The sequence below is a fragment of the Dama dama genome, chromosome 7 (assembly GCF_033118175.1).
Source record: "Dama dama isolate Ldn47 chromosome 7, ASM3311817v1, whole genome shotgun sequence".
In the NCBI taxonomy this organism is placed as follows: Eukaryota; Metazoa; Chordata; class Mammalia; order Artiodactyla; family Cervidae; genus Dama; species Dama dama.
This window is the reverse complement of record NC_083687.1, coordinates 47990958-48015966: the sequence shown is the minus strand read 5'-3', so window position 1 is coordinate 48015966 and position 25009 is coordinate 47990958.

Here is a 25009-nt window from a genome sequence, read left to right as displayed (position 1 = left end):
TATACAGCATGTTTTATAAGAGGGATAAGATAGCTTTGTCACTTGGAGGTCTTTGAAAAATAGAATAAACTCATAATTCCGAGGTTTTGTGTGAAAAATGAATAGCCATTATGTGGAGAATTTTTCTAATGTTAATTATAATTGCATATTCTGGATAATAAAATATGTAAACTTTATTTAAACCATCCTTATATTAGCTTCATGCTGGTCTAATTTGAATACTTCTTTGTCAAGATCTAAGACTGCTTACATACAATCCTTGCTGAAAAAGAGAGATTGCTCTCCATTCTCTGCTCAAGTAACCCAACCTCCCTATGCACTGCAATTATTTACCATTCAAACCCTTTCATGACCTTATCGTCACCCACTCGTTCAATATTTACTAAATGCTAACTATGATGCTGGGAGGGATTGGGAGCAGGAGGAGAAGGGGACAACAGAGGATGAGATGGCTGGATGGCATCACCGACTCGATGGACATGAGTCTGAGTAAACTCCATGAGTTGGTGATGGACAGGGAGGCCTGGCGTGCTGCGATTCATGGGGTCGCAAAGAGTTGGACGTGACTGAGCAGCTGAACTGAACTGAACTGAACTATGTGCCAGACAGTAGTCTGGAAATATAGAATTTTTTTTTAAAGACAACAGTCAGTGCCTTCCCTGATATTACTTTCTAGTCACCCTCCATTCTCCATAGATTTTCAGAGTCTTGAGGACAATAACTTAATTTAAGAGTCCTTTGCGTTCACCAGCAGCTTCTTACGTGAAACTCCATAAAGAGGTGTACCTCAAAAGTTTCTTTGAATAAAGAGATTTCATGGAAAAGAAGAATCTTGGTGCTAGAAAGAGCCTTAGAGCCTTTGTTTTGCTTTGTGTCATTGTAAAAGGGCTCCATTATAAAGATACCTTTGGAAAATAGAGCATTAAATTTTTCTTCTCTTGGAGATTCATAATGCACATTAAGGTACTAAAGATCCTTAGAACTGCTACTATCAATAATTTCCTAGAATTTCCTAAACAATTTTAATCACAGAACTATTGGGGGAATAACATTTTAATATCCTTTAATTCCTTGCTATTATTTTATTGAAATTAATATATATTTTTTTGCATTTTTTTTTTATTAGTTGGAGGCTAATTACTTCACAACATTTCAGTGGGTTTTGTCATACATTGATATGAATCAGCCATAGATTTACACGTATTCCCCATCCCGATCCCCCCTCCCACCTCCCTCTCCACCCGATTCCTCTGGGTCTTCCCAGTGCACCAGGCCCGAGCACTTGTCTCATGCATCCCACCTGGGCTGGTAATCTGTTTCACCATAGATAGTATACATGCTGTTCTTTTGAAATATCCCACCCTCACCTTCTCCCACAGAGTTCAAAAGTCTGTTTTGTATTTCTGTGTCTCTTTTTCTGTTTTGCATATAGGGTTATCGTTACCATCTTTCTAAATTCCATATATATGTGTTAGTATGCTGTAATGTTCTTTATCTTTCTGGCTTACTTCACTCTGTATAAGGGGCTCCAGTTTCATCCATCTCATTAGGACTGATTCAAATGAATTCTTTTTAATGGCTGAGTAATATTCCATGGTGTATATGTACCACAGCTTCCTTATCCATTCATCTGCTGATGGGCATCTAGGTTGCTTCCATGTCCTGGCTATTATAAACAGTGCTGCGATGAACATTGGGGTGCATGTGTCTCTTTCAGATCTGGTTTCCTCAGTGTGTATGCCCAGAAGTGGGATTGCTGGGTCATATGGCAGTTCTATTTCCAGTCTTCCAAGAAATCTCCACACTGTTTTCCATAGCGGCTGCACCAGTTTGCATTCCCACCAACAGTGCAAGAGGGTTCCCCCTTCTCCACACCCTCTCCAGCATCCACTGCCTGTAGACCTTTGGATAGCAGCCATCCCGACTGGCGTGTAATGGTACCTCATTGTGGTTTTGATTTGCATCTCTCCAATAATGAGTGATGTTGAGCATCTTTTCATGTGTTTGTTAGCCATCTGTATGTCTTCTTTGGAGAAAATGTCTGTTTAGTTCTTTGGCCCATTTTTTGATTGGGTCATTTATTTTTCTGGAATTGAGCTGCAGGAGTTGCTTGTATATTTTTGAGATTAATCCTTTGTCTGTTGCTTCATTTGCTACTATTTTCTCCCAATCTGAGGGCTGTCTTTTCACCTTCCTTATAGTTTCCTTTGTAGTGCAAAAGCTTTTAAGTTTCATTAGGTCCCATTTGTTTAGTTTTGCTTTTATTTCCAATATTCTGGGAGGTGGGTCATAGAGGATCTTGCTTTGATTTATGTCGGAGAGTGTTTTGCCTATGTTCTCCTCTAGGACAAAGGAGGCAAGGATATACAATGGAAAAAAGACAACCTCTTTAACAAGTGGTGCTGGGAAAACTGGTCAACCGCTTGTAAAAGAATGAAACTAGAACACTTTCTAACACCATACACAAAAATAAACTCAAAATGGATTAAAGATCTAATTGCATTTGTTTTTAAGATAAACACTGTTAAATAGCCAATAAAGTTTTTAAAGTACCACCATCTCAAATACCTCTGTACATTTGACATTTGTATAAGAACAGTAATGTTATTTGATGAATTTATGGATGAGAGATGGACAAGGTATTTCTTTTTTGCTCACACTACTTATTGATATTCTACTTTCTTAAGACCATACGAGGCAGTAGTCATGAATAATATCACAGCCCCAACTTCCTTTCATTTGTTCCTTGGTTCAAGAGTTTGATCAACTCCTTCTTGACTATTCTCTTTTATGTAGGAAGAACTGTCTTCTCTTTATATGCCCATGTTATGGGGTATTTCATCACTTCCCCAACACAAGCTTTAACTTTCGATGGATCAAGTGCTCATAAAGCAAAGCAGATTTAACACTTCTCAGATTACAAATGCACGACCATAAATGTAAAACAGCCCAGTACCTAGAAAGTTTATGTCATAATTAGGAATGGAGAGCAAAGCTTTTATAAACCTATTCTCAATTATCTACAATTCCTTCAAAGCAGAAGTCTGGAGCCAGGCTTGGCTGAGAATTTTTCTAGCCAAACGATGATCAATATACACCTGCACTGCTAAAAGATGGCATCCCGGAATCGCCCATTTTCTGCTCCCGCTCCGTCTGGTATACCAGATGTTTGACTCTTTCATTTGTTGAAGAATGAATTGAGTTCCCATGTGTCCTTTTTAAAAAACTGTAGCTTTAAAAAATAAAGCTCTTTTCCTAAATGGCAGTGGGCCATAGATAAAGACCAACATGTGTTGGAACTCAGAAAATCTGTTGTTGTGTTTAAGTTTTTATGATTTATTGGTAACATATTTAATATAGACTTTTTAAATTTTACCTTAGTTTTAAAGAAAAGGTGGATTAGAGCTGTTTCCTTAAGTTTGTAAGATATGGGGTACTTATAGAAATTGACTAACTTGATTTTGGTCAATCAACTGATCAGTGACAATGCTGAGTTTAGAATTCTGAAATTCCTTTTCTGCTACTACATCCATTTCACTGCACTTTAAGTATAGGTCCTAACACACTATATTTCTGAGTCCCACCCTCACCAGCCTATTACTTCTGAATGTACGTTAGTCATGCTTACTTTACTCAATAAACTAATCTCTTTTATTTCAACTGAAGAATTTCTTTTATGTTATTTTGTTGTTCTTGTTTCAACAAGTCCTCTGTTCTAAAAATGCAGTTTCTTCCTCCAGCAGTAACATGGATATCAAGGAAGTGAGGTTTTATCTTAGTTCCATATTCTTCCCTCATAAGAGAAAAAAGACAAAGTATATAAGATGATTAAATGTTATTAATCATGAAAAACCTAGATAGGAACTACCCAAGTTACAAGGTCAAGGAGTAAATCCTGTGCACACAGACGAAGAAGATATTCACTAACTTGTATCTACGGTGAGTTGATGTGTGTCCACACTCAGCATCGAATCTGCAGTTAGCTAGCCTTTTCATCATCATAGACTGCTATTCCTACTATGCCTATGAGCAATTCCATCTCCACGTCTTTGATCAATATGACCTGTTGACTTCAGATGCTACCATTAAGTACTCAGTATTACTGCACTGCTGCTGTATAAACTTACGTACTTAGAACAAAAATCCGTTTTATGTAAACTTTGACAGTATTTTATTTTTATTTCACCTGGAACTTTTAACTAATAATTATTAACTTTTAACTCACCTCTTATGCAACAAAATGTCTAATAACATAACCCAGATATCACAAGGTATCCTTTGACTCTCCTCAAAGTGTCTAACATGACTTTGATATAGTTGGTTTAATGTTCAATTGTTAGAAAGTAAAAATGCCTACTGTCACTATCTTAACACTTAAAAAATAACAACATTTGGTGGTACTAGATAAGGCAATTACAGAAGGGAAATAAATGGCATATAAAATGAAAAGATAGAGGAAATATTAAGATTATTATATGTAGGTAGAAAACCCAATAGAGGCAACTGAGAAACAAAAAAATCTAATAAAGTTAGCAAAAAGTTACTTTGAAAAATCAATAGCCTTCTTATTATGAAGCCAATAGTTAAAAGAAATATAATGAATAAAGAAGATAAGAAGTGAAGCAAAATGTTAATGTTGTGTCTGACTGTTTGCTACCCCATGGACTGTAGCCCACCAGGCTCCTCTGTCCATGGGATTTTCCAGACACAGAATACTGGAGTGGGTTGCCATACCCTTCTCCAGGGGAACTTTCCAACCCAGGGATCAAACCTGAGTCTCCTGCATTTCAGGGAGATTCTTTACCATCTGAGCCACCAGGGAAGCCCTAAAGAAAATACAATTGAATATTATTCAACCATTAAAAAGATATCCTGCCATTTGTGATAACTTGTGTGAACCTAAAGGGCACTGTGCTAAGTGAAATGAGCTAGGAAGAGAAAGAAAAACACTGTATGATCTCATCTGTCTGTAGAAACTCAGACAAGTTGAACTCAGAGAGTAGAAGTGTGGTTGACAAGTGCTGGGGTGGAGTAAGTGTGGAGACACTGGTCAGATGTAAAGCATGGTGGCTATGGTTAATAATGGAGTATTGTAAACTTGGAATCTGCCAAGAGAGGAGATCTTAAGGACTCAGGTAGCTTTGTGATGTGAGGCGTGTGTGAATCCACCTGACTTTGGTGACCATTTCACAGTGTATATATGCATCAAGTCCTCAAGTCATGAACCGCGTGCCGTGCGCACTGTCAGTCGTGTCCAGCTCTCTGTGACCCCGTGGACTGTAGCCCACGAGACTTCTCTGTCCGTGGGATTCTCCAGGCAAGAATAGCAGAGTGGGTTGCTGTTTCCTACTTCAGGGGATCTTCCCCACCCAGGGATCAAACCCATCTCTCCTGAACTGGTGGGTGGGTTCTTCACCATCGCAGCACCTGGGAAGACTCATCTAGTATGATAAACATGCATGTTATTTACCAATTATTCCTCAGCAAAGCTGGGAAAGAAGTATTAACATAATGGAAGAAAAGGCCCAATTCGTAATAGCAGCAAAAATATAATAAAGTGTCTTGGTACAAATACAACAAAAATAGGCAATTTCTATATAAAAAACTGCAATGTACCTGAAAACTTTTAGAATTATTGAGTAAATAAAGCATCTATTTCATCTTATGATGTAAGACTACATTATAATATAAATGATTCCCTGTAATTAATCTACCCAGGTAACAAAATTCAATAAAAATGCCAAAATGGTATTTTTGTTACTACTTCAGCTATTCTAAAATAAACATTAAAAACATAAAATCTCCAAGAAAATTCTGTATACAGAGCAGATTAAAAGTGAGGAAGAATTGATGATCTCCTTTGACAAGATTAATAGTTTAAGCTTTCTTGGAAATTACTTTTAGAGCTACTTATAACTAATATTTTTCTCTAATCATATTCTTGCTACTGATTCACTGATTTTTGTCACCATAAATCCTTCCTCTTATTTTAAACTTAAGAAAAAGGCCCTTCCTCACCTTTGAAGTTTTTACTGTGACATTGTTCAGCTATATTTTTACAACATGCCATATCATCTTGTGTTGTACAATACCAATCAGGGACTTTGCTGATGAATTATTTGCCTTGTTCAATTAGTTTGAAAGTTTATAATCTAAGATTAGTTAATTAATCTTTTCAGACTTTTGTTCTAATCATAAGTCCACTCTAGAAATCAAGATAGCATGCAATCAGAAGCATACCTCAAAGACATGCTCAGCATGAAATGTCTACAGTTAAGACCTCATCCATAAAATGGATTTTAGTAAGCCCAAGTTTTTCAAGGTGGTTTATGAATTTTAACACTCTAATATAATCAATAGCATTTTTGATTATTCATTTTGTTAGCAAATAAAAAGATTTGCCTTCATTCCTAGGTAGATTCAGTCTAAGCTCATTGATTATTCTTATATTAATAATTGTCACTAGCTTTTAAAAGAACTGAAGTTCATGTTGACTAGGTATTGGGAGAATGGGAATGTCAGTGTAATGAGCATTTATTCTAAATGCCAAAAGGGACAGTCATTTCCCCTTGTTAATAAAAAATGCTTGTTTGTTTGTACAATAAGAAATAGAGGGCAAGAGTTTTGGATTCACTTAAGTAATTCAAACAATGTCCTGTACTTAATTTGAATCAATTTGAATTATCTTTTCATGATAAGAAAATCTGTTTACTGTCCTTTGGAAATTGATAAGCATAACTATAAGCTTATATGAGCAAATAGTATATTGTGTTTTCAGTTACCTTGCATTTTACTTAGCTATCCTTTGAAACATGCCATTAAAGGCTCTTTTCCCAGTTCAAATTTGACTTTGGTAGGGTGACAATCCTTCAGTAAAAATCCTTTGAATGAGATTGAGCAATGAATAGGGACATTTTTCTCCTGATGCCTCTATGTATAGGGACATTTTTCTCCTGATGCCTCTATGTTTAAAGCCTGACGTTAGTTGAACACTGCTTCCTGTGTGCGGAGGTTAAAATACTATCTCACACCATGACGTGGGGTGAGCATCTCTCAAATTCTAGTTCAATATGTAGAGTTATGCTTTACTTATTTCTCATTTCAAGCACCTTCTATGGGGAAGCCCTGAGTTGGTTGAGTTACAGATTTTATTAATATAATCCTCTTGACCACCCTTATGGCTTTAGAAATATTTATCCCATTTTACTGATAAAGAAACTGCAGGGCCTGGAGAAGTATACTTGCTTTCCCAAGGTCATGTCGCTAACATGGGTTAGAACCAGGATTTGAGCCTACATCTATCTCATGCTAAAATCCATGTTTGTTCCAGTATGTGAATTGCCAAGAATTAACATCTTAATTGAATTTCATTTCCATAAATATGTAATATGAAATGTTGTCTTGCTTTTAAAGTAGATTAATGTTTAGACTTCTTGAAGCCCCACAGTTTTGGTTAATACAAAGCAAGTTGACCTTGACACTCCAACCACCAGGAGAAAACATCTAAGACAGTGGCTCACCCAAAAAAACAAAAAGCAAAACATTTTGTCTCCATGGAACTGCAGTCAGATGAACTGTGCCCTGACCTACTCGGTTCATTGAACAGACTCCAGCATCTACTCTCCATGGAGGGGCTGAAGTACCCTCAAGGTGGCTGTCATTTGGAATTTTAGGTCATGCTACACCGCACACCTGCACATCCACTTAACAACCACCTCCTAGCTAGCTCCTGTGGCATACTGGATATTAATAGAATATTGATAGAGCAAAAACACTGTTGTGGGATTCATCATTTGGTAAATCCTCCACCGTCTGCAGTTTTACAGAGCCATTTAATTAGCAATTTTACAACCTCCTCTCCTCTCATTAAATTAATTAATAATTAAGTTCAAATATAGGCATCTTTAATGTCATAATTATATTTCAGTTTTATGGTCACTGGAGTTTAGCTCATTAGAGAAGACACTCATAAACCATAGCCCTGTTCAGGGGCTGAAGTATGTCTATGTCACCCAGCTGATACCAGTTGCTATTACATTTTCTCTGTTTCTTTAGTAGCACTACCATTTTGTAGAAATTTCTGTTTCTGTCCTCTGTGAGCATAATCTAACATTTGCAGTAACAACATCAACAAATGTGATGCAAAACAGGTAGGATGTGATGCCAGCAGTCCCCATTGACTTTTACGATGTCTTCCTGGAATATTTTGTAACATTAGCTCTCACTGTGCTTTCTGATTGGATTAGGTTCTCCCACATCCACATTTGGCATTAAGCACAGAATAACCATGTCAGAGACTCATGAGTGATGTCCTCTCATTGGCTTTATGATTTACTAAGTCAGTAATGGCATTTCACACAATATGGTAGCCTGTACATTACTTTAGATGGAGTGGATTTATTTCAGTCATTATCACTGATTAAACCAGCTTAGTTGAAGAAGCAAAACAAAACTTGCCTTTGAAATTGTTCTTATTTAATTTCATTCGCCTTCACATAACCCAGGACAGTGCTAATTATTCCTTGATGGAGCTCATATTTCTAATGTAATTCATATGTAAATTCTAATTTGATTCATATGGGAATGTTTGTGTTCCTTGCCTCGTTTCAGGCAAGAACACAAACACAGCATTAAAACTGTTTGGAAATGAAAACTTGCTGTTGCCTTTTTTGACCTGGCTTTGATTTGCTTTGCTTTGTTGTTTCTATAATAAAGCTTAATCATTTTTGAAGCTTAAGATTTTAAACTGTACTTTAGGGGATAAAAGCAATATTTACACCTTTAAAGAATTTGGGGATATTTTGAAGGTGCAAATTGCATTCTCCCATGCTAACAAAAGCCTTACCATTTAAAGCTTTATTCAAGTTTTCCCTGAAAGAAGATATTCTTAAGAATCTAAGTTCCTTAAAATGACAACCTTTATAAGCTATATTAAAGGAAAATATAATAATTATTTTACTGTCTTGTTGAAAACGGGCTGTCGTGAACATGAAATAAGGATGGAGCAGATCTCAAATTAAAGGTTCTTTAAAAAAAAAAAAAATGAGTGATGGGTTATTATGAGTTTGAATAGTCCTTGGTGTTTTAACTGTAATCTTTGAAGCACTATGAGCTAAGATATGCCATGTTTTTAAAAATGCACTAGATTTAACCTGTAATGTTTGCCAAAAATATTAGATGCCACAAGGTCAAAAGCAGGTGGAAAGTCTATAGGGTGTTCTATTTAAAACACACACTCAATTACCAGTGCAAGGTAATGCAAAGAGAAGATGTGTGTGTGTGTGTGTGTGTGTGTGTGTGACAGGCATATCTGAAGACCCTGAACAAGAAACTGCAAGTAGAAAAGATCATAAATTGTTACTGGGCCAAACCTTGGGTCCACTGGCCCACTAAGTGAAAGCCAATCTCTGGACCCCAGGTTGTGATAAAAGAAAATGCAGCATTTATTGTAAGGTGCCAGACAATGGTCATGGGTGGCTCCTGCTCAAAAACCCTGAACTCCTTGAAGGGTTTCAGCAAAGTGTTTTTAGAGGCCAGGTAAGGGAGGAGGGTCCCAGGATAGGTGATCAACTCGTGCATAATTCTCTGATCAGTGGATGGTGACATAACAGGGTGATGTCACAGGGGTAACACCACCAATTCTCAGGCTCGAGTAGGACTGGGAATACAGTGCTCTTGGTCATCAAGTTGTGAATTTCTTCCATTAGGTGGGCATGTTGGCATCTGTAAAACAACTCAGGGAATGTGCATCAGATACTATTATTTAGGCACTTCAGAGAGGAATTAAAGCAGAGGGTATGGGGGAGGGGTCTGTCTTGGGAAGACCCCCTAGGGTCCTGCTGAGTTACGAAGGGACCACGCGGTCGGTGAGGAGCTGGCCATCAGTTCACCTGTCTTCAAGGGAAGCTTCAAGGCCAGAGATGTACAAAGGCTCTTTGCACTTTGCTAATTTGGCGTTTAGTTTATCAGGTCTGTGGTGTCTGTGTGTGTGTGTGTGTGTGTGTGTGTGTGTGTACGTGCTCCTATTCTCTCCCCATTCTACAGTGACATTGAATTACATTTTCATGCCCAATAAATTTTATATGTTGTTTTTAGACAAATATTTACAAAGATGTTTCCAATATAATTAAGAATGGGAAAATATCTAAGATGAATGGCCTGAGATTAAAAAGTTAAACCACAACTAGACTTATTTTCCACTCCAACCATATTGCCATATTTTTTAAAGTGAAAAAGTTGATTCCTGCTTCTCTGCCATCTCTCATTACTCATCCATAACACACTGCCTTATAATGTGTTTTACACAAGTCAAGGAAGCTGTGATGTCTCAGTTAAGTAAAAACTCCTCACTGCAGAAAGAACATAGATAAATAATGATGTATCTGTATTTGGCATCGGATCCTCTTTGCACTGCAGTCCAAAAGGACCTTTTCAGTCATAATTCCCTCACAAAGACTGACTTTGTAATATCTAGGACATAATTACACTTGCATTCAATATGCACACACACATACACGCACACATCATGCCAACATTAGAGCTGTCCGAAACTATTTTCAATAATTGATTTGCCGTTTAATTGAACAGCATGACTGACTAACATAGCTCATTACTTTACTCATTAGTTAATTATCGAAGAAAGTAGGACAAGTCAATAAAATGGAAGGCTGTAAATTCCAATACTAATTAGCACCATTTCCTCAGAGACATATTTAAGGACAGATTGGCTACCTGAATGTCCTAGGACCTTGAAGATGAAGGAGAAAGGTAGATGTGCCATAAATCCAGATTACTGGAAAGAAAGACAAGTAGACAATAAGTAGACACGTAGGCTTGTACTCAGCGACTGGGTGAGAAATCATTATTAGGAGAAAGGAGGCTCCTTCATTTAGTGTACTTCGAAAACAATTTGCAAAACAAACATGCATTGCTTTCTCTTTAAAAATTATATTTCCCACTTTGGTTTATACATCCAGTTTATGGACATGATCAGTGTAAATGACATTTATGTGTAGATTTCTGATAAATGGGTTCCATGTTCGATGGTATTCTATGAGAGGGAGAAGAGCTTTTCAAAGCTGACAAGTAGCTCTTTTTGACTTATGAGAAAGGCTAGGCATTTATGCTTATTTGATCTACATTTAACTCATGTAACCAAAAGCTGTAGCTATATATTTGTCGTTCAATAAGTTACAAACAGATCCACACTCTCATACACATACATACCTGCATGCAGGCACACACCCAGGCGCCCACCTACTCTTTGTCTTTCTCATCACATAGGACAAGATCCAAAGTCTCCTTGGACTGTGCTAGTTTCATGCCTTGGGAAAAAAAAAAAAAAATCCTTTTACTGGGACTTAACATTCTCATCTACATAGTGGGAACAATGAGAACTACATTCAGTGTTGTTAAGAAGCCAAAAACAAATAATAAATGGCTTGTTTTAGCCTTGACTGTCACAGTGCCTGTCATGGTTCTTGCTCTGTCCTTGATGAAATTCCTAGTCGGTCTGTATGAGACCAACAGGTGACCCAGAATAATGGTTGGTTCAGTTACAACAGAAAATTGTTTGTAAAGTAAGAGATTCTGACCATGGGGTTGTTCATTGAAATGGTCAGAGCTTACGGGTCTGACTATAGTGGAATATGGGGCTTCTCTTGTGGCTCACCGAAGAATTGATGCTTTTGAACTGTGGTGTTGGAGAAGACTCTTGAGAGTCCCCTGGGCTACAAGGAGATCCAGCCAGTCCATCCTAAAGGAGATCAATCCTGGGTGTTCATTGGAAGGACTGATGTTGAAGCTGAAATTCCAATACTTTGGCCACCTCATGAGAAGAGTTGACTCATTGGAAAAGACCCTGATGCTGGGAGGGATTGGGGGCAGGAGGAGAAGGGGACGACAGAGGATGAGATGGCTGGATGGCATCACCGACTCGATGGACATGAGTTTGAGTAAACTCTGGGAGTTGGTGATGGACAGGGAGGCCTGGTGTGCTGTGGTTCATGGGGTCACAAAGAGTCGGACATGACTGAGCAACTGAACTGAACTGAACTTGTGGCTCAGCTGGTAAAGAACTCACCTACTAATGCAGGAGATGCAAGAGATGTGGGTTCAATCCCTGGTTTGAGAAGATTCCCTGAAGGAGGAAATGGCAACCCACTCCAGTATTCTTGCCTGGGGAACCCCATGGACAGAGGAGCCTGGTGGGCTACAGTCCATGGGGTCACAAAGAGTCAGACATGGCTTAATGAGTAAACGGCAGCGGCGGCAGCGTGATCATATGTGTGATATGGATTGTACACGAGGCGAGCGCTATTAGGAAGGCAGAGCTATCTTTTACCTGGTTCTTTGGTTATGATTTTTGGTGGAGCCTTTCCAGTAAGAAGTAGCCGATTCATCATCCAGGAATCTTGATCCCTTTTGCCTTCAGCTTCCCAAAGATTGTGGTGGAACTGGATCTAATAGGGTGCATAGCTTTACACTGATTTTACACCTAGTTAAACTCAGCTATAAAAAGAGAAACATCAGCATTTGTGTAGCCTGTGAAATTCTCCATGTGTATTTTCAAGAATACATAGTACTTGTATGTAGATAAAGCCATTATTAACTTAAAAATATTAAAACTAGATGAAGGTACTCAAGGATATGAAGTTGATTAAAAGTAAAGCTGTGATGGAAATTTATCTTTGAGATAAATTCAGTGCTCTTTTCATAATCCTAAGTCTTACAGTCATAAAATATATCCAGAAGGATGTCCAATATTGCCAGGTCAACGCTCTTGGTTCAGAAAAAGGACATGCAACCTCCAAAAGGTTAAGCGAATTTCACAAGCCTTGTGATGAGATGTTGTGTAGTTTGGTCAAGATTCTGGGTCTCTTTGTCTCATGTTCCTTTGCCCCTTCCCTAGTCCGCATGCCCCACCCCTAGGGAATTGCCTTAATCCCCATCTACTCTCTTGTTCACTCTCCTCTGCTTCACCCCTTTTCCCAGCTTAGACTCAGTTTGGCAGAGAAGAAGAAGGAAAAAAAGAAGGAGAAAGCACTTTGTCTCTTCAGTAAAGATCCACAGCTTCCCTCTTTCTGACCTATAACAGCTTCCTCTGGGGTGAATATTCTTTAGATTTTCTTGTTTGCGCAGTATATATAATGGGTGAAAAGAGCTGAAGGAGAACTCCCAAATTTATCTTCACCTGTAAACCTATGCATATTCTCCTTGACCTACCCCCACGCTAGATTTCCAGTTTTGTGTCCGACCCCTGTTCCTACAGGTGCTTGTGTTCCTAACATAGCAGTTTGCACATATTCACAGAATACCTCAGGTGCCTTTTCTGGGCCTTTGTTCATTCCAGACCCTCCTGGCACAATGTACTTCTCTTCCATCTGGCTTGGTGAGAACCCTATTCAGTCTGATAAGACACATCTTAACATCACCTTCTTAAGGAAACTCGCCATGACCCTCTGGGAGGAAACAATTCTCTGACCCCATAGAACATTTTGCTACTACCAAAGTCCACATCTCAGAATGTTGGCTAGCTCAGAGCTCAGGGTATGTACATGCTCAGTCGTGCCTGATTTTTTTGTGACCCCATGGCCTGTAGCCCGCCAGGCTCCTTTGTCCATGGGATTTCCCAGGCAAGAATACTGAAGTGTGTTGCGATTTCCTTCTCAAGGGCATCTTTCCAACCCAGGGATTGAACCCACTTCTCCTGCATTGGCAGGTGGGTTCGTTACCGCTTAGCCACCAGGGGAAGCCCTTTAGCTAGCAGTGTTGTTGTTTTCAGTCTCTGAGTTGCGTCCAACTTGTGATCCCATGGATTGCGGCACACCAGGCTTCCCTGTCCTTCACTATCTCCCAGACTTTGCTCAAATCCATACCCACCGGAACATGGAGTTTATCTACTGGAAAAATCACAGCTTTGACTATACAGACCTTTGTCGGCAAAGTGTTTTCTTTGTTTTTTAATAGGCTGTCTAGGTTTGTTACAGATTTCCCTTTAAAGAGCAAGTATCTATTAGTTTCATGGCTGTAGTCACTGTCTGCAGTGATTAGCTAGCATTCATTTCAGTTCAGTTCAGTCCCTCAGTCGTGTCTGACTCTTTGTGACCCCATGGACTGCAGCACCCCAGGCCTCCCTGTCCATCACTGACTCCCAGAGATTTCTCAAACTCATGTCCATCAAGCCGGTGATGCCATCCAACCATCTCATCCTCTGTTGTCCCCTTCCCCTCCTACCCTCAATCTTTCCCAGCATCAGGTCTTTTCCAATGAGTTGGTTCTTCACATCAGGTGGCCAAAGTATTGGTGTTTCAGCTTCAGCATCAGTCCTTCCAATAAAAATTCAGGACTGACTTCCTTAGGATGGACTGGTTGGATCTCCTTGCAGTCCAAGGGACTCTCAAGAGTCTTCTCCAACACCACAGTTTAAAAGCATCAATTCTTTGCTGCTCAGCTTTCTTCATAGTCCAACTCTCACATCCATACATGACTACTGGAAAAAACTATAGCTTTGACTAGACAGACCTTTGTTGGTAAAGTAATGTATCTGCTTTTTAATATGCTATCTAAGTTGGTCATAACTTTTCTTCCAAAGAGCAAACATCTTTTAATTTCATGGCTGCAGTCACCATCTGCAATGATTTTGTAGCCCAAAAAAACAAAGCCTGTCCCTCTTTCCATTGTTTCCCCATCTATTTGCTATGAAGTGATGAGACCGGATGCCAAAATCTTAGTTTTCTGAATGCTGAGTTTTAAGCATTTTCACTTTCCTCTTTCACTTTCATCAAGAGGCTCTTTAGTTCTTCTTTGCTTTCTGCCATAAGGGTCATGTCATCTGCATGTCTGAGGTTATTGATATTTCTCCCAGAAATCTTGATTCCAGCTTGTGCTTCATCCAGCCCAGCATTTCACATGATGTACTCTGCATATAAGTTAAATAAGCAGGGTGACAATATACAGCCTTGATGTACTCCTTTCCCAATTTGGAACCAGTCTGTTGTTCCATGTTCAGTTCTAACTGTTGCTTCTTGACCTGCATACAGATTTCTCAAGAGGCAGGTCAGGTGATTTGGTGTTCCTGTCTCTTTAAGAATTTTTCACAGTTTGTTGTGATCCACACAGTCAAAGGCTTTAAAGTCAATAAAGCAAAAGTAAATATTTTTCTGGAACTCTCTTGCTTTTTTGAAGATCCATTGTATGTTGGCAATTTAATCTCTGGTTCCTCTGCTTTTTCTAAATCCAGCTTGAACATCTGGAAGTTCACAGTTCACATACTGTTCAAGCCTGGCTTGGGCAATTTTGAGCATTACTCTGCTTGCTTGTGAGATGAGTGCAATTGTGCAGTAGTTTGAGCATTCTTTGGCAATGCCTTTCTTTGGGATTGGAATGAAAACTGACCTTTTCCAATCCTGTGGCCACTGCTGAGTTTTCCAGATTTGCTGGCTTATTGAGTGCAGCACTTTCACAGCATCATCTTTTAGGATTTGAAAGAGCTCAACTGGAATTCCATCACCTCCACCAGCTTTGTTTGCAGTGACACTTCCTAAGGTCCACTTGAGTTCACATTCTAGGGTGTCTGGCCCTAGGTGAGTGATCACACCATCGTGGTTATTTGGGTCATTAAAATCTTCTTTGTATAGTTATTCTGTGAATTCTTGCCACCTCTTCTTAATATCTTCTACTTCTGTTAGGTCCATACCATTTCTGTCCTTTATTGTGCCCACCTTTGCATGAAATGTTCCCTTTGTATATCTTATTTTCTTGAAGAGATCTCTAGTCTTTCCCATTCTATTGCTTTCCTCTATTTCTTTGCATTGATTACTGAGGAAGGCTTTCTATCTCTCCTTGCTATTCTTTGGAACTCTGCATTCAAATGAGAATATCTTTCCTTTTCTCCTTTGCCTTTCACTTCTCCTCTTTTCTCAGCTATTTGTAAGGCTTCCTCAGACAACCATTTTGCCTTTTTGCATTTCTTTATCTTGGGGATGGTCTTGATCACTGCCTCCTGTACAATGTCATAAACCTCCATCCATAGTTCTTCAGGCACTCTGTCTATCAGATCTAATCCCTTGAAATTATTTATCACTTCCACTGTATAGTCATAAGGGATTTGATTTAGGTTATATCTAAATGGTCTAGTGGTTTTCCCCACTTTCTTCAATTTAAGTCTGAATGTGGCAATAAGGAGTTCATGATCTGAGTCATAGTCAGCTCCCAGTCTTGTCTTTGCTGACTGTATAGAGCTTCTCCCTCTTTGGCTGCAAAGAATATAATCAGTCTGATTTCGGTGTTGACCATCTGGTGATGTCCATGATCCCCTACTAGATCATTAAGTCGCTGTACACATCTTACTCTTGCTTACATAAATACTGAGCACAGAATCTGGTACAAAATGTGACATTCGGCAAATATTAAATTGAACAAGTGAATAGACAGGCAAATTAAAAATTAATAAGATGGAATACTTGAAAAGATATTTTGAAACCTTTTGCCTTTTAAAAAACTGTGAAAAAAACTGCAATAATATTCTGAAGTAAAGTAGCTATGGAATTTGTCATATTTAGAGAAAGTTTTTCAAGATTGTACTTTTTTATTTTGAAATAGAATTTCCAAGTATGTACATTAAAATATCTTAGTTACAGTTTTGTAGGATATGTTACTAAAGCACAATTTAAGAAAAAACACTCTAAGTAAATTTCATAATAAAGCCAAGGTTAAATATAAAGGAAAATCACAACTTATTTTTTGACATATTATAGCAAAAGTTGGCATTATTCTCAAACCACAAGCAATAATTTCTCTTTTCAAACATGTTTTATAAGTACTGTATTAAGTTAAGCTCTTCTAATTATTATGTGGGGAGTTTTTATCAGCTATTTTGAGAATCGGGCCTCAGGTACTAATAAATGATGGCTGAGATTTAAAAGGGAAAATGTGGTGGGATAGTGTAATGAAAAGCTCCTGCTTAAAATAGTAAAAAATAAAAATATCCCTTAATGATTTTAGCAAAAACATTTGAAAATGCACACCCTTGTATGAACATTTGGAAATTATGAACATTTCAGAAGAAAATGGTCAATGACCCATACCAAATAAAATTAATTTGGGAAAAGCTAAAGTAAACCACATTTTCACTGTTAAATGTTGGTCTGAGTGCATAAATGCAATCACAAGGTACCTTAGTATTTGAAAAACAACCACCAATTGTAGTCAAGATATTCCAAAATTTAAAGGCTTGGCCTGCATGTGAGGTAGCACAGTAAAATCTGTCCAGAATCCTTGAAAGTAGAGCAAGAAGAAAAGTGACAGTGTCTTATATTCACTAGAAATCTCTTTACATGGAAAAACTCATGCAATGGCATAATACACAAGGAATCAGAAACACACATACTTACCAGAATAATACAAATATTGACTAAAATATAAATCTAATGTTAAAACTTTTTATTAAAATGGTTTCCCAGGCTACATAAAGCAACTAATTTAAAAGTAAAAAAATAAGGCAACCAGTATATTTTATTCATGAAATTATTATTTGCCTGATTGATCCCATTATTAACTAAATTTAAGCATTTTAGCAAATAAGTTTAGTAGGATAAATATATCACCCCAAGTAAGAAAATTTATAAGAAAAACACTTAAGTGCATATAATAAATTGGGCTCATTATTTGAATATGTAGATATTTGCTTTACCTGAGAATATTTCTAAGGTAGAAAACTTGGAAATTTGTGAATAATTTTTGCATTGGAATATTGTAAGTAATGCTGCAATGAACACTGATGCATAAGTATCTATTTGAATTCCTATTTTCTTTTTCTTTTTTTGAAGTACATGGCAAAGGCTTTATTTTCATATTAACATTAAAGCATAAAACACAAACATGAAAACATAGAACAAGAACAGAGCCTCCATCAGCCCATTGTCAAAGCAGGTACAAGGATACATTGGGCTTTCTTAGGGGCTCAGTGGTAAAGAATCTGCATTCAATGCAGGAGACATGAGTTTGATCTCTGGGTTCGATCCCTGGGTCAGGAAGATCTGCTGGAGGAGGGCGTTGCAGCCCACCCCAGTATTCTTGCCTGGAGAATCCCATGGACAGAGGACCTGGCGGGCTACAGTCGGTAGGGTCCCGAAGTACACGCTCTCATGCATGCACAAGGATATATACAACAAAAAAACATTTTTAAGTCTGCTTAACTCCATGAATTCCTATCTTCAACTCTTTTGGCTGCACCATTTTACAGTCTCATCAGTAACGAAGAAGATTCTAATGTGTCTACATCTTTTCCAATACTTGTTTTCCACTCTTTTGTTATAACCATCTAGTACAAGTGAAGTGGTATAGCTCATTGTGGTTTTGATTTGAGATTCTACACCAGCATCAAGTAACCTAGAATCTTAGAATGTCAAAGACACATAAATAGAGAATTGGTTTGTAGCTCAGCTGGTAAAGAATCCGCCTGCAATGCAGGAGACCCCAGTTCGATTCCTGGGTTGGGAAGACCCGCTGGAGAAGGGACAGGCTGCACACTCCAGTATTCTTGGGCTTCCCTGGTGGCTCAACTGGTAAAGAATCTGCTTGCAACGTGGGAGACCTGGGTTCCATCCCTGGGTTGGGAAGATTCCCTGGAGAAGGGAACAGCTACCCACTCCAGTATTCTGGCCTGGAGAATTCCATGGACTGCATAGTCCATGGGGTCACAAAGAGTCGGACATGCCTGAGTGACTTTCATTTTCACTTTTGACAGAACACAATAATAAGCAAGTGATCTCTGCAGTGCAGGTAATGTTTGCAAAAAAAAAAAAATGACCTAAACCTCTAATTATCGAATCTAGGCACTAGATTTACAGGAAGAACGAGGGTGGAAAGCTAAATTACTGATCAGCTTTGTCATGCAATTGCTTGTAACTTACCTAAACTTAAGGTAATACTGATGTCTCCTTAGCTTGTGCGATTATTGCATAAGATCAAATGAGGTAACAGATGTGACAACATTTTGGGGATTGAAAGGTGCTATGCAAATGTAAGGCCTATTATTATTATGTATTCTTGTGGCACTGATTACTTAGCCTCATAAGAGCTGGTAATAATCGTTAAGGGGCATCATTAGACATGTAGGCATGTCTGTAAGTTTATATGCAGTCTTTCTGTTTGTGCATATAGTACACCTGCCCACTTGGTACACTGGCATATGCATTTCTTTTATTTTCCAAACTATGCATTTTCCTTCTAGTAAAGAAGAAGCAACTCAATTTAAGCCCATATTCTCTGCTATTCTACTGCTGACTTTCACTGGGAACAACCATTTTTACCAGCGCAAGAGCCAGACATTTTCACTATAGCCAGAATAAAATGTTCAGCCTGGAACTGTTGAAGTTTTAGTGGTCCTTTTTCAGAAACTGGGCCCTCAGGCCTCAGCAGCCTTTAATCAGCTGTAACTGGAGTGAAGCTGTCAGCCCTTGCTTGTTCTCTGTCAGCTTTAGTACCATTTAGAGCATCCTTGATAAATGTACAGTACAAATTTAACAGTCAACCTGTGAGAAAGAAAAACCAAACATCTCTCAAACATTGAAACTTTCTTCAGCCGTGTTATGAAAAATCTATGGGCTAGAAATCCCATTGTTGACAAAATAGAAGTTGGCAACATGTGAATAGTTAACATGGAAAATAAAATACAGTAATTTTGATATATCTAAAGGCTTTATAAAATGTACAAAAGAAGAGGGAAAAGGAAAGAGAATAAAAGAAAAAGGGAGAAGTTGGGAGGGGCAAGGTTTATGAAGAGAGAAGGTAAAATGCTAAGAGAATGTTCCAATGATTTTCTCCAAGAAATAGAAGAAGAAAACCTCAGGGTATATTTTCTAGTCTCTCCAGAGGGTGGAAAGTGTGTGGTTTCAGTGAAGAGAAGTGATTTGATAATTTAGAAGTACTAGAATTTGAAGGACAGCACTTGAGTTGTCACTTCATTGTTCACTGTCTGTGAGAAACCAAGAGAAATCAAGAAAGCTAAAAAGCAATTTTAAGACTCACTTTTCTCATCTACAAATAGAGGATAAAATAATTCTGACCTCACAGAGCTTTTGTGAAGATGAAATGAAATAACGTACAAGCATCATAAGCTCTAAAACATTCTACAAAATTTGGCTAAGTTAATGTTACTTCACTTTGCCAACAAAGGTCCGTATGGTCAAAGCTATGGTTTTTCCAGTAGTCATGTATAGATGTGAGAGTTGGACCATAAAGAGGCTGAGCGCTGAAGAATTGATGCTTTCAAATTGTGGTGATGGAAAAGACTCTTGAGAGTCCCTTGGACAGCAAGAAGATCAAACCAGTCAATCCTGAAGGAAATGAACCCTGAATATTCATTGGAAGGATTGATGATGACGCTGAAGCTCCAATACTTTGGCCACCTGATGCTCAATTCATTGGAAAAGACCCCGATGCTGGGAAAGATTGAGGGCAGGAGGAGAAAGGGACAAGAGAGGATGAGATGTTTGGATGGCATCACTGACTCAATGGACATGAGTTTGAACAAACTCTGGGAGATGGTGAAGGACAGGGAAGCCTAATGTGCTGCAGTTCATGGGGTCTCAAAGAGTCAAAAAGGACTTAGCCACTGAAAAACAGCAAATGGTACTTACTAGTATCTTAAGAGACCAGCTGTAAATCTACTAAAGAGGAATAATTCATTTTCCTTAGAACTCTGATATTAAGCATGGGCTTAAATTGAGTTGCTTAAATAGACTATCCCATTCACACTGAAGAGCAGAGAAAATCAGGCTTGTCTCTGGTGTCACTGGCAGGCTGAGCTGATGGCCAGTGGGTTGTCTTCTGGAATGAAAGGGGTGAATGTTTTCAAACTTTCAAAGCTCCTCCCAAAGTATGTTCCAGAGAATGCTAGTCATGTGAAATAAGATATCATGGGGATGGGGAATAGATACCTCTTGAAACTTGGAGCCATTTTTATATTTTCCACCTTCAGTAAAATAATACCAACAAGAATGTCGTAAAACTCTAATAGGGAACACAGACATAAAGAAGTGAATGCATTTTAAATGAATAGCATAATCACACTGACAAGGGGGTAAAACTAATCTAACAACCAGTTTTTGAATACAGTGTTTTGATTGTCCATTCTAGAATGAAAGAACAGTAAATATGTTTTGAACTCTAGTTATGGGATTTGCTTTTGCACTGGTATAGATGAACAATTATGAAACTACTTTCAATGTTTTCTAGAACTGAGAGATAATGTTGTTTAAGTCACTGAGCTGTGTCTGACTCTTCGCAACCCCATGAAGTATAGCCTGCCAGGCTCCTCTGTCCATGGGATTTCCCAGGCAAGCATACTGAAGTGGGTTTCCATTTCCTTCTCCAGTGGATCTTCCCACCCAGGGATTGAACTCACATCTCCTGCATTGGCAAGTAGGTTCTTTACAACTGAGCCATCAGGGAAGTCCAACATTCTAGAATTGAACAAGTGACTACACATATTGAAGTTATCAAGAGTTATACAGTGGGAATGTGAAAGACTAGACTGAATTTTGTGATGATGGGTTGGAATTAGCGATCTAAGGATGAACTGCTGATTTTCATCCCTAAGTAGACAGATAAAGATCTCTATTGTAAATGGACAGCATGTGAAAATAACAAGACTAACAAAATCTTCACTTTGGATTATTTTTTTAGCTTCTAAACTTTTTACTTTGTATGACTTAAAAACTCAGGAAATGCAGTTATTCTCTCTGCATCCTTCTCAGGGGTCACTAGTGGTAAAGAATCTTCCTGCCAATACAGGAGATGCAAGAGACTTGGGTTCAGTCCCTGGGTCGGGAAGATACCCTGCAGAAGGAAATGGCAACCAACTCCAGTGTTCTTATCTGTAAAATTCCATGGACAGGGGATCCTGGCGGGCTACAGTCCATAGGGCTGCAAAGAGTCGGACACGACTGAACGACAAAGCACACATCCTTTTTCTCAGGGATTATGGCCCTTTCATATCAAGATTGACTGGCTGCCCTGAAAATCCCCGAAGTCTGCTGTTCCTTATCGGTCACCCTCTCTGACTTCCCAGGCTGTCCTCTCCCTAGACCCCATGCCAACAACTGATGAATATCCTGAAGGGAGAAGTGTCATGCAGAATGGTGGTCTACCTAAATGGCCGTCCTTTTTTTCTAAGATCTTGCTCTGTAAAACCCTGTTTCAGGGCTCTTAGACTGGCAGGCTACAGTCCATGGGGTCACAAAGAGTTGGACACGATTGAGCAACTAAGCAATAAATAAACAACAGCAGCAAAAATAGTGTAAATACTGAAATACACTTGAGATTAATTTAGCTGTCACTGCATTTGTCATACCTTGACATACTCAAGAAAGAATTAACATGCTTCTAGGAGATTAAAATAGATATATCTGTCTACACAGAAAGAGATGTATGTTTTAGAATACCCATTTATGAAAAATTTCATACTTTGAATTGAATTCCATTCCACTTTTGAAATTACCTATTGATTAATAAAGCTCAAAATCATGTTTTTACATGGCACATATTTGAATTATAGAGCTAGAGATATTTTATATTATATTATCATCACAGGATAGCTCTTTAAAAGGTCGTTCATAAGCTACACACTGAGGGAAGAACATTAGGGAAAAGGGAACATTGAAAAATGTGTTTGGGAGGACTCTATCCCAAGCCTGCTATTATTTTGAAATCTTATTTGACTAGGATAACAAGAAAATGCTGAGCAAAATAAATTCAAAATGCCCTTGAAGAAGTTACCAAAGTTGTTCAATAAGTCAATGCAGCATTTTTTTTTTTTCTCCTTACAAGGCTTCTTGTGCAATGGAATTTATAGAGAGTTGGAAGAGAGTAAAAAAACTTATGAGAGTGTGTAAAAGATCACAAGTTTCTAGTGTGGCACACAAAATTAGTGTTCAATGAAAAAAAAAGTTAATAACCAAGGGTCTGTTACTGCACCTGAGGAAGGAATAAGATTCTCCTAAACACACTTCAATTATTTACCTGAGGATTTCCTGGAGAAATAATTCTTCAGAAAGAAAATACTATTTTTATGAAGTATTTACCAGAAGATTATTGGAATATTGGAAATAGAGAATTGGAAATAACTTCAATGTGTAACCATAGAATGGACTCTGGGGAAATAGTAGCATATCTGTGTTAAAATATTAAATGAAACTTGAAGCAGTAATTAGAAGTCTGTGTTGCTACATATAAAATGCTTTATGTATACAGAAACAAAATACAATATGTATTTATTTCATAATCAAAATATATAAAATTGTATATTCAATTCAACATGCACTGGAAAAAGTTTAAAATGAAATAAAAACATAAAAACTGTTAACATGGAATCTGGATGTTTCCAAGTTTCATTTTCATTTCTGTTACTGTTATGCTATTATTATGGGTTAATAGTTTGAAATATGACAATCCCAGGGATAAATAATGATGGTGAGTAGATCCCTGGGTCAGGAAGATCCCCTGGAGGAAGGCACGGCAACCCATTCCAGTATTCTTGCCTGTTGCTGTTCAGTTGCTCAGTCATGGCCACCTCTGTGTGACTCCATGGACTGCAGCATGCCAGGCTTCCCTGTCCGTCACCATCTCCCAGAGCCTGCTCAAACTCATGTCCATTGAGTCGGTGATACCATCCAACCATCCCATCCTCTGTTGTCCCTTTCTTCTCCTGCCCTCAATCTTTCCCAGCATCAGGGCCTTTTCTAATGGGATGGCTCTTGGCATCCGGTGGCCAAAGTATTGGAGCTTCAGCTTCAGCACCAGTCCTTCCAATAAATATTCAGGGTTGATTTCCTTTAGGATGGACTGGTTTAATCTCCTTGATATCCAAGGGACTCTCAAGAGTCTTTTCCAACACCACATTTCAAAAGCATCAATTCTTCAGTGCTTAGTCTTCTTGATGGTCCAACTCTCACATCCATACATGACTATTGGAAAAACCATAGCTTTGACTATATGGACTTTGTCGTTGCAAAGTAATGTCTCTGTTTTTTAATATGCTATCTAGGTTGGTCATAGCTTTTCTTCTAAGGAGCAAATGTCTTTTAAATTCATAGTGGCAGTCACCATCTGCAGTGATTTTGGAGCCCAAGAAAACAAAGCCTGTCCCTGTTTCTATTGCTTTTGCATCTCTTTGCCATGAAGTGATGGGACTGGAGACCATGATCATAGTTTTTAGATCATGAACAGAGGAACCTGGCAGGCTATGGTCCACAGGGTCACAAAGAGTTGGAACAATTGACACATTTAGCATTCAGGCAGAGCATGGAATAAAAACTAATTCTAATAAAAATATCCTCTGGTTATAGTTCACTATATTCTGGTACTAGCAAGTCAGCCAATGCTAAGGTCTTTCAAAGAAAAATATTCTGTAGCCTATGAGGGGAAATTTTATTCTTAAAGTTTTCATCCCTTAATTTAAATATTAAAATCTAACCAAGGAAACAATCCAAGGTTTGTTTAAGATAAACAACTTAACATATTTCTGAAAAATTGATTCAAGCCTCTAAAAGTGGGCTTAGGCTTTTATAATTTTCTGTTAAATTCCCTTATTGTCCTGCCTGAAGGTTTTACCTATCATAGAACTGGAAAATATTCACTGGATTAAACACTATCATAGAGAAACAAATTATTATAAGCACCTTTTTCTATTAAGAATTTGGTAATTATGAATCTTATACCAGGTCCCATTAGATACAGTGATGCATTGTTTATTTTTTGCAGTGATATGGGAGGTTGACAGAATACCATTATTCTCATCCTTAGAAATCAAATTTTGTAAAGGAGACTTCTGCATTTACTGTTTGAAAAAAGACCTAAATACAAAGTACAAAATTAGCATTCTTTCTCTCACTCCAGAAAAAAAAAAAAATCCTGTTTATCAATCTGTACAAAATAGCTCTGCAGAATTGAGACAAAATAATCCAAAAATCTAAAATCATTATTCTTAACTTCAGGTTTTTAACAT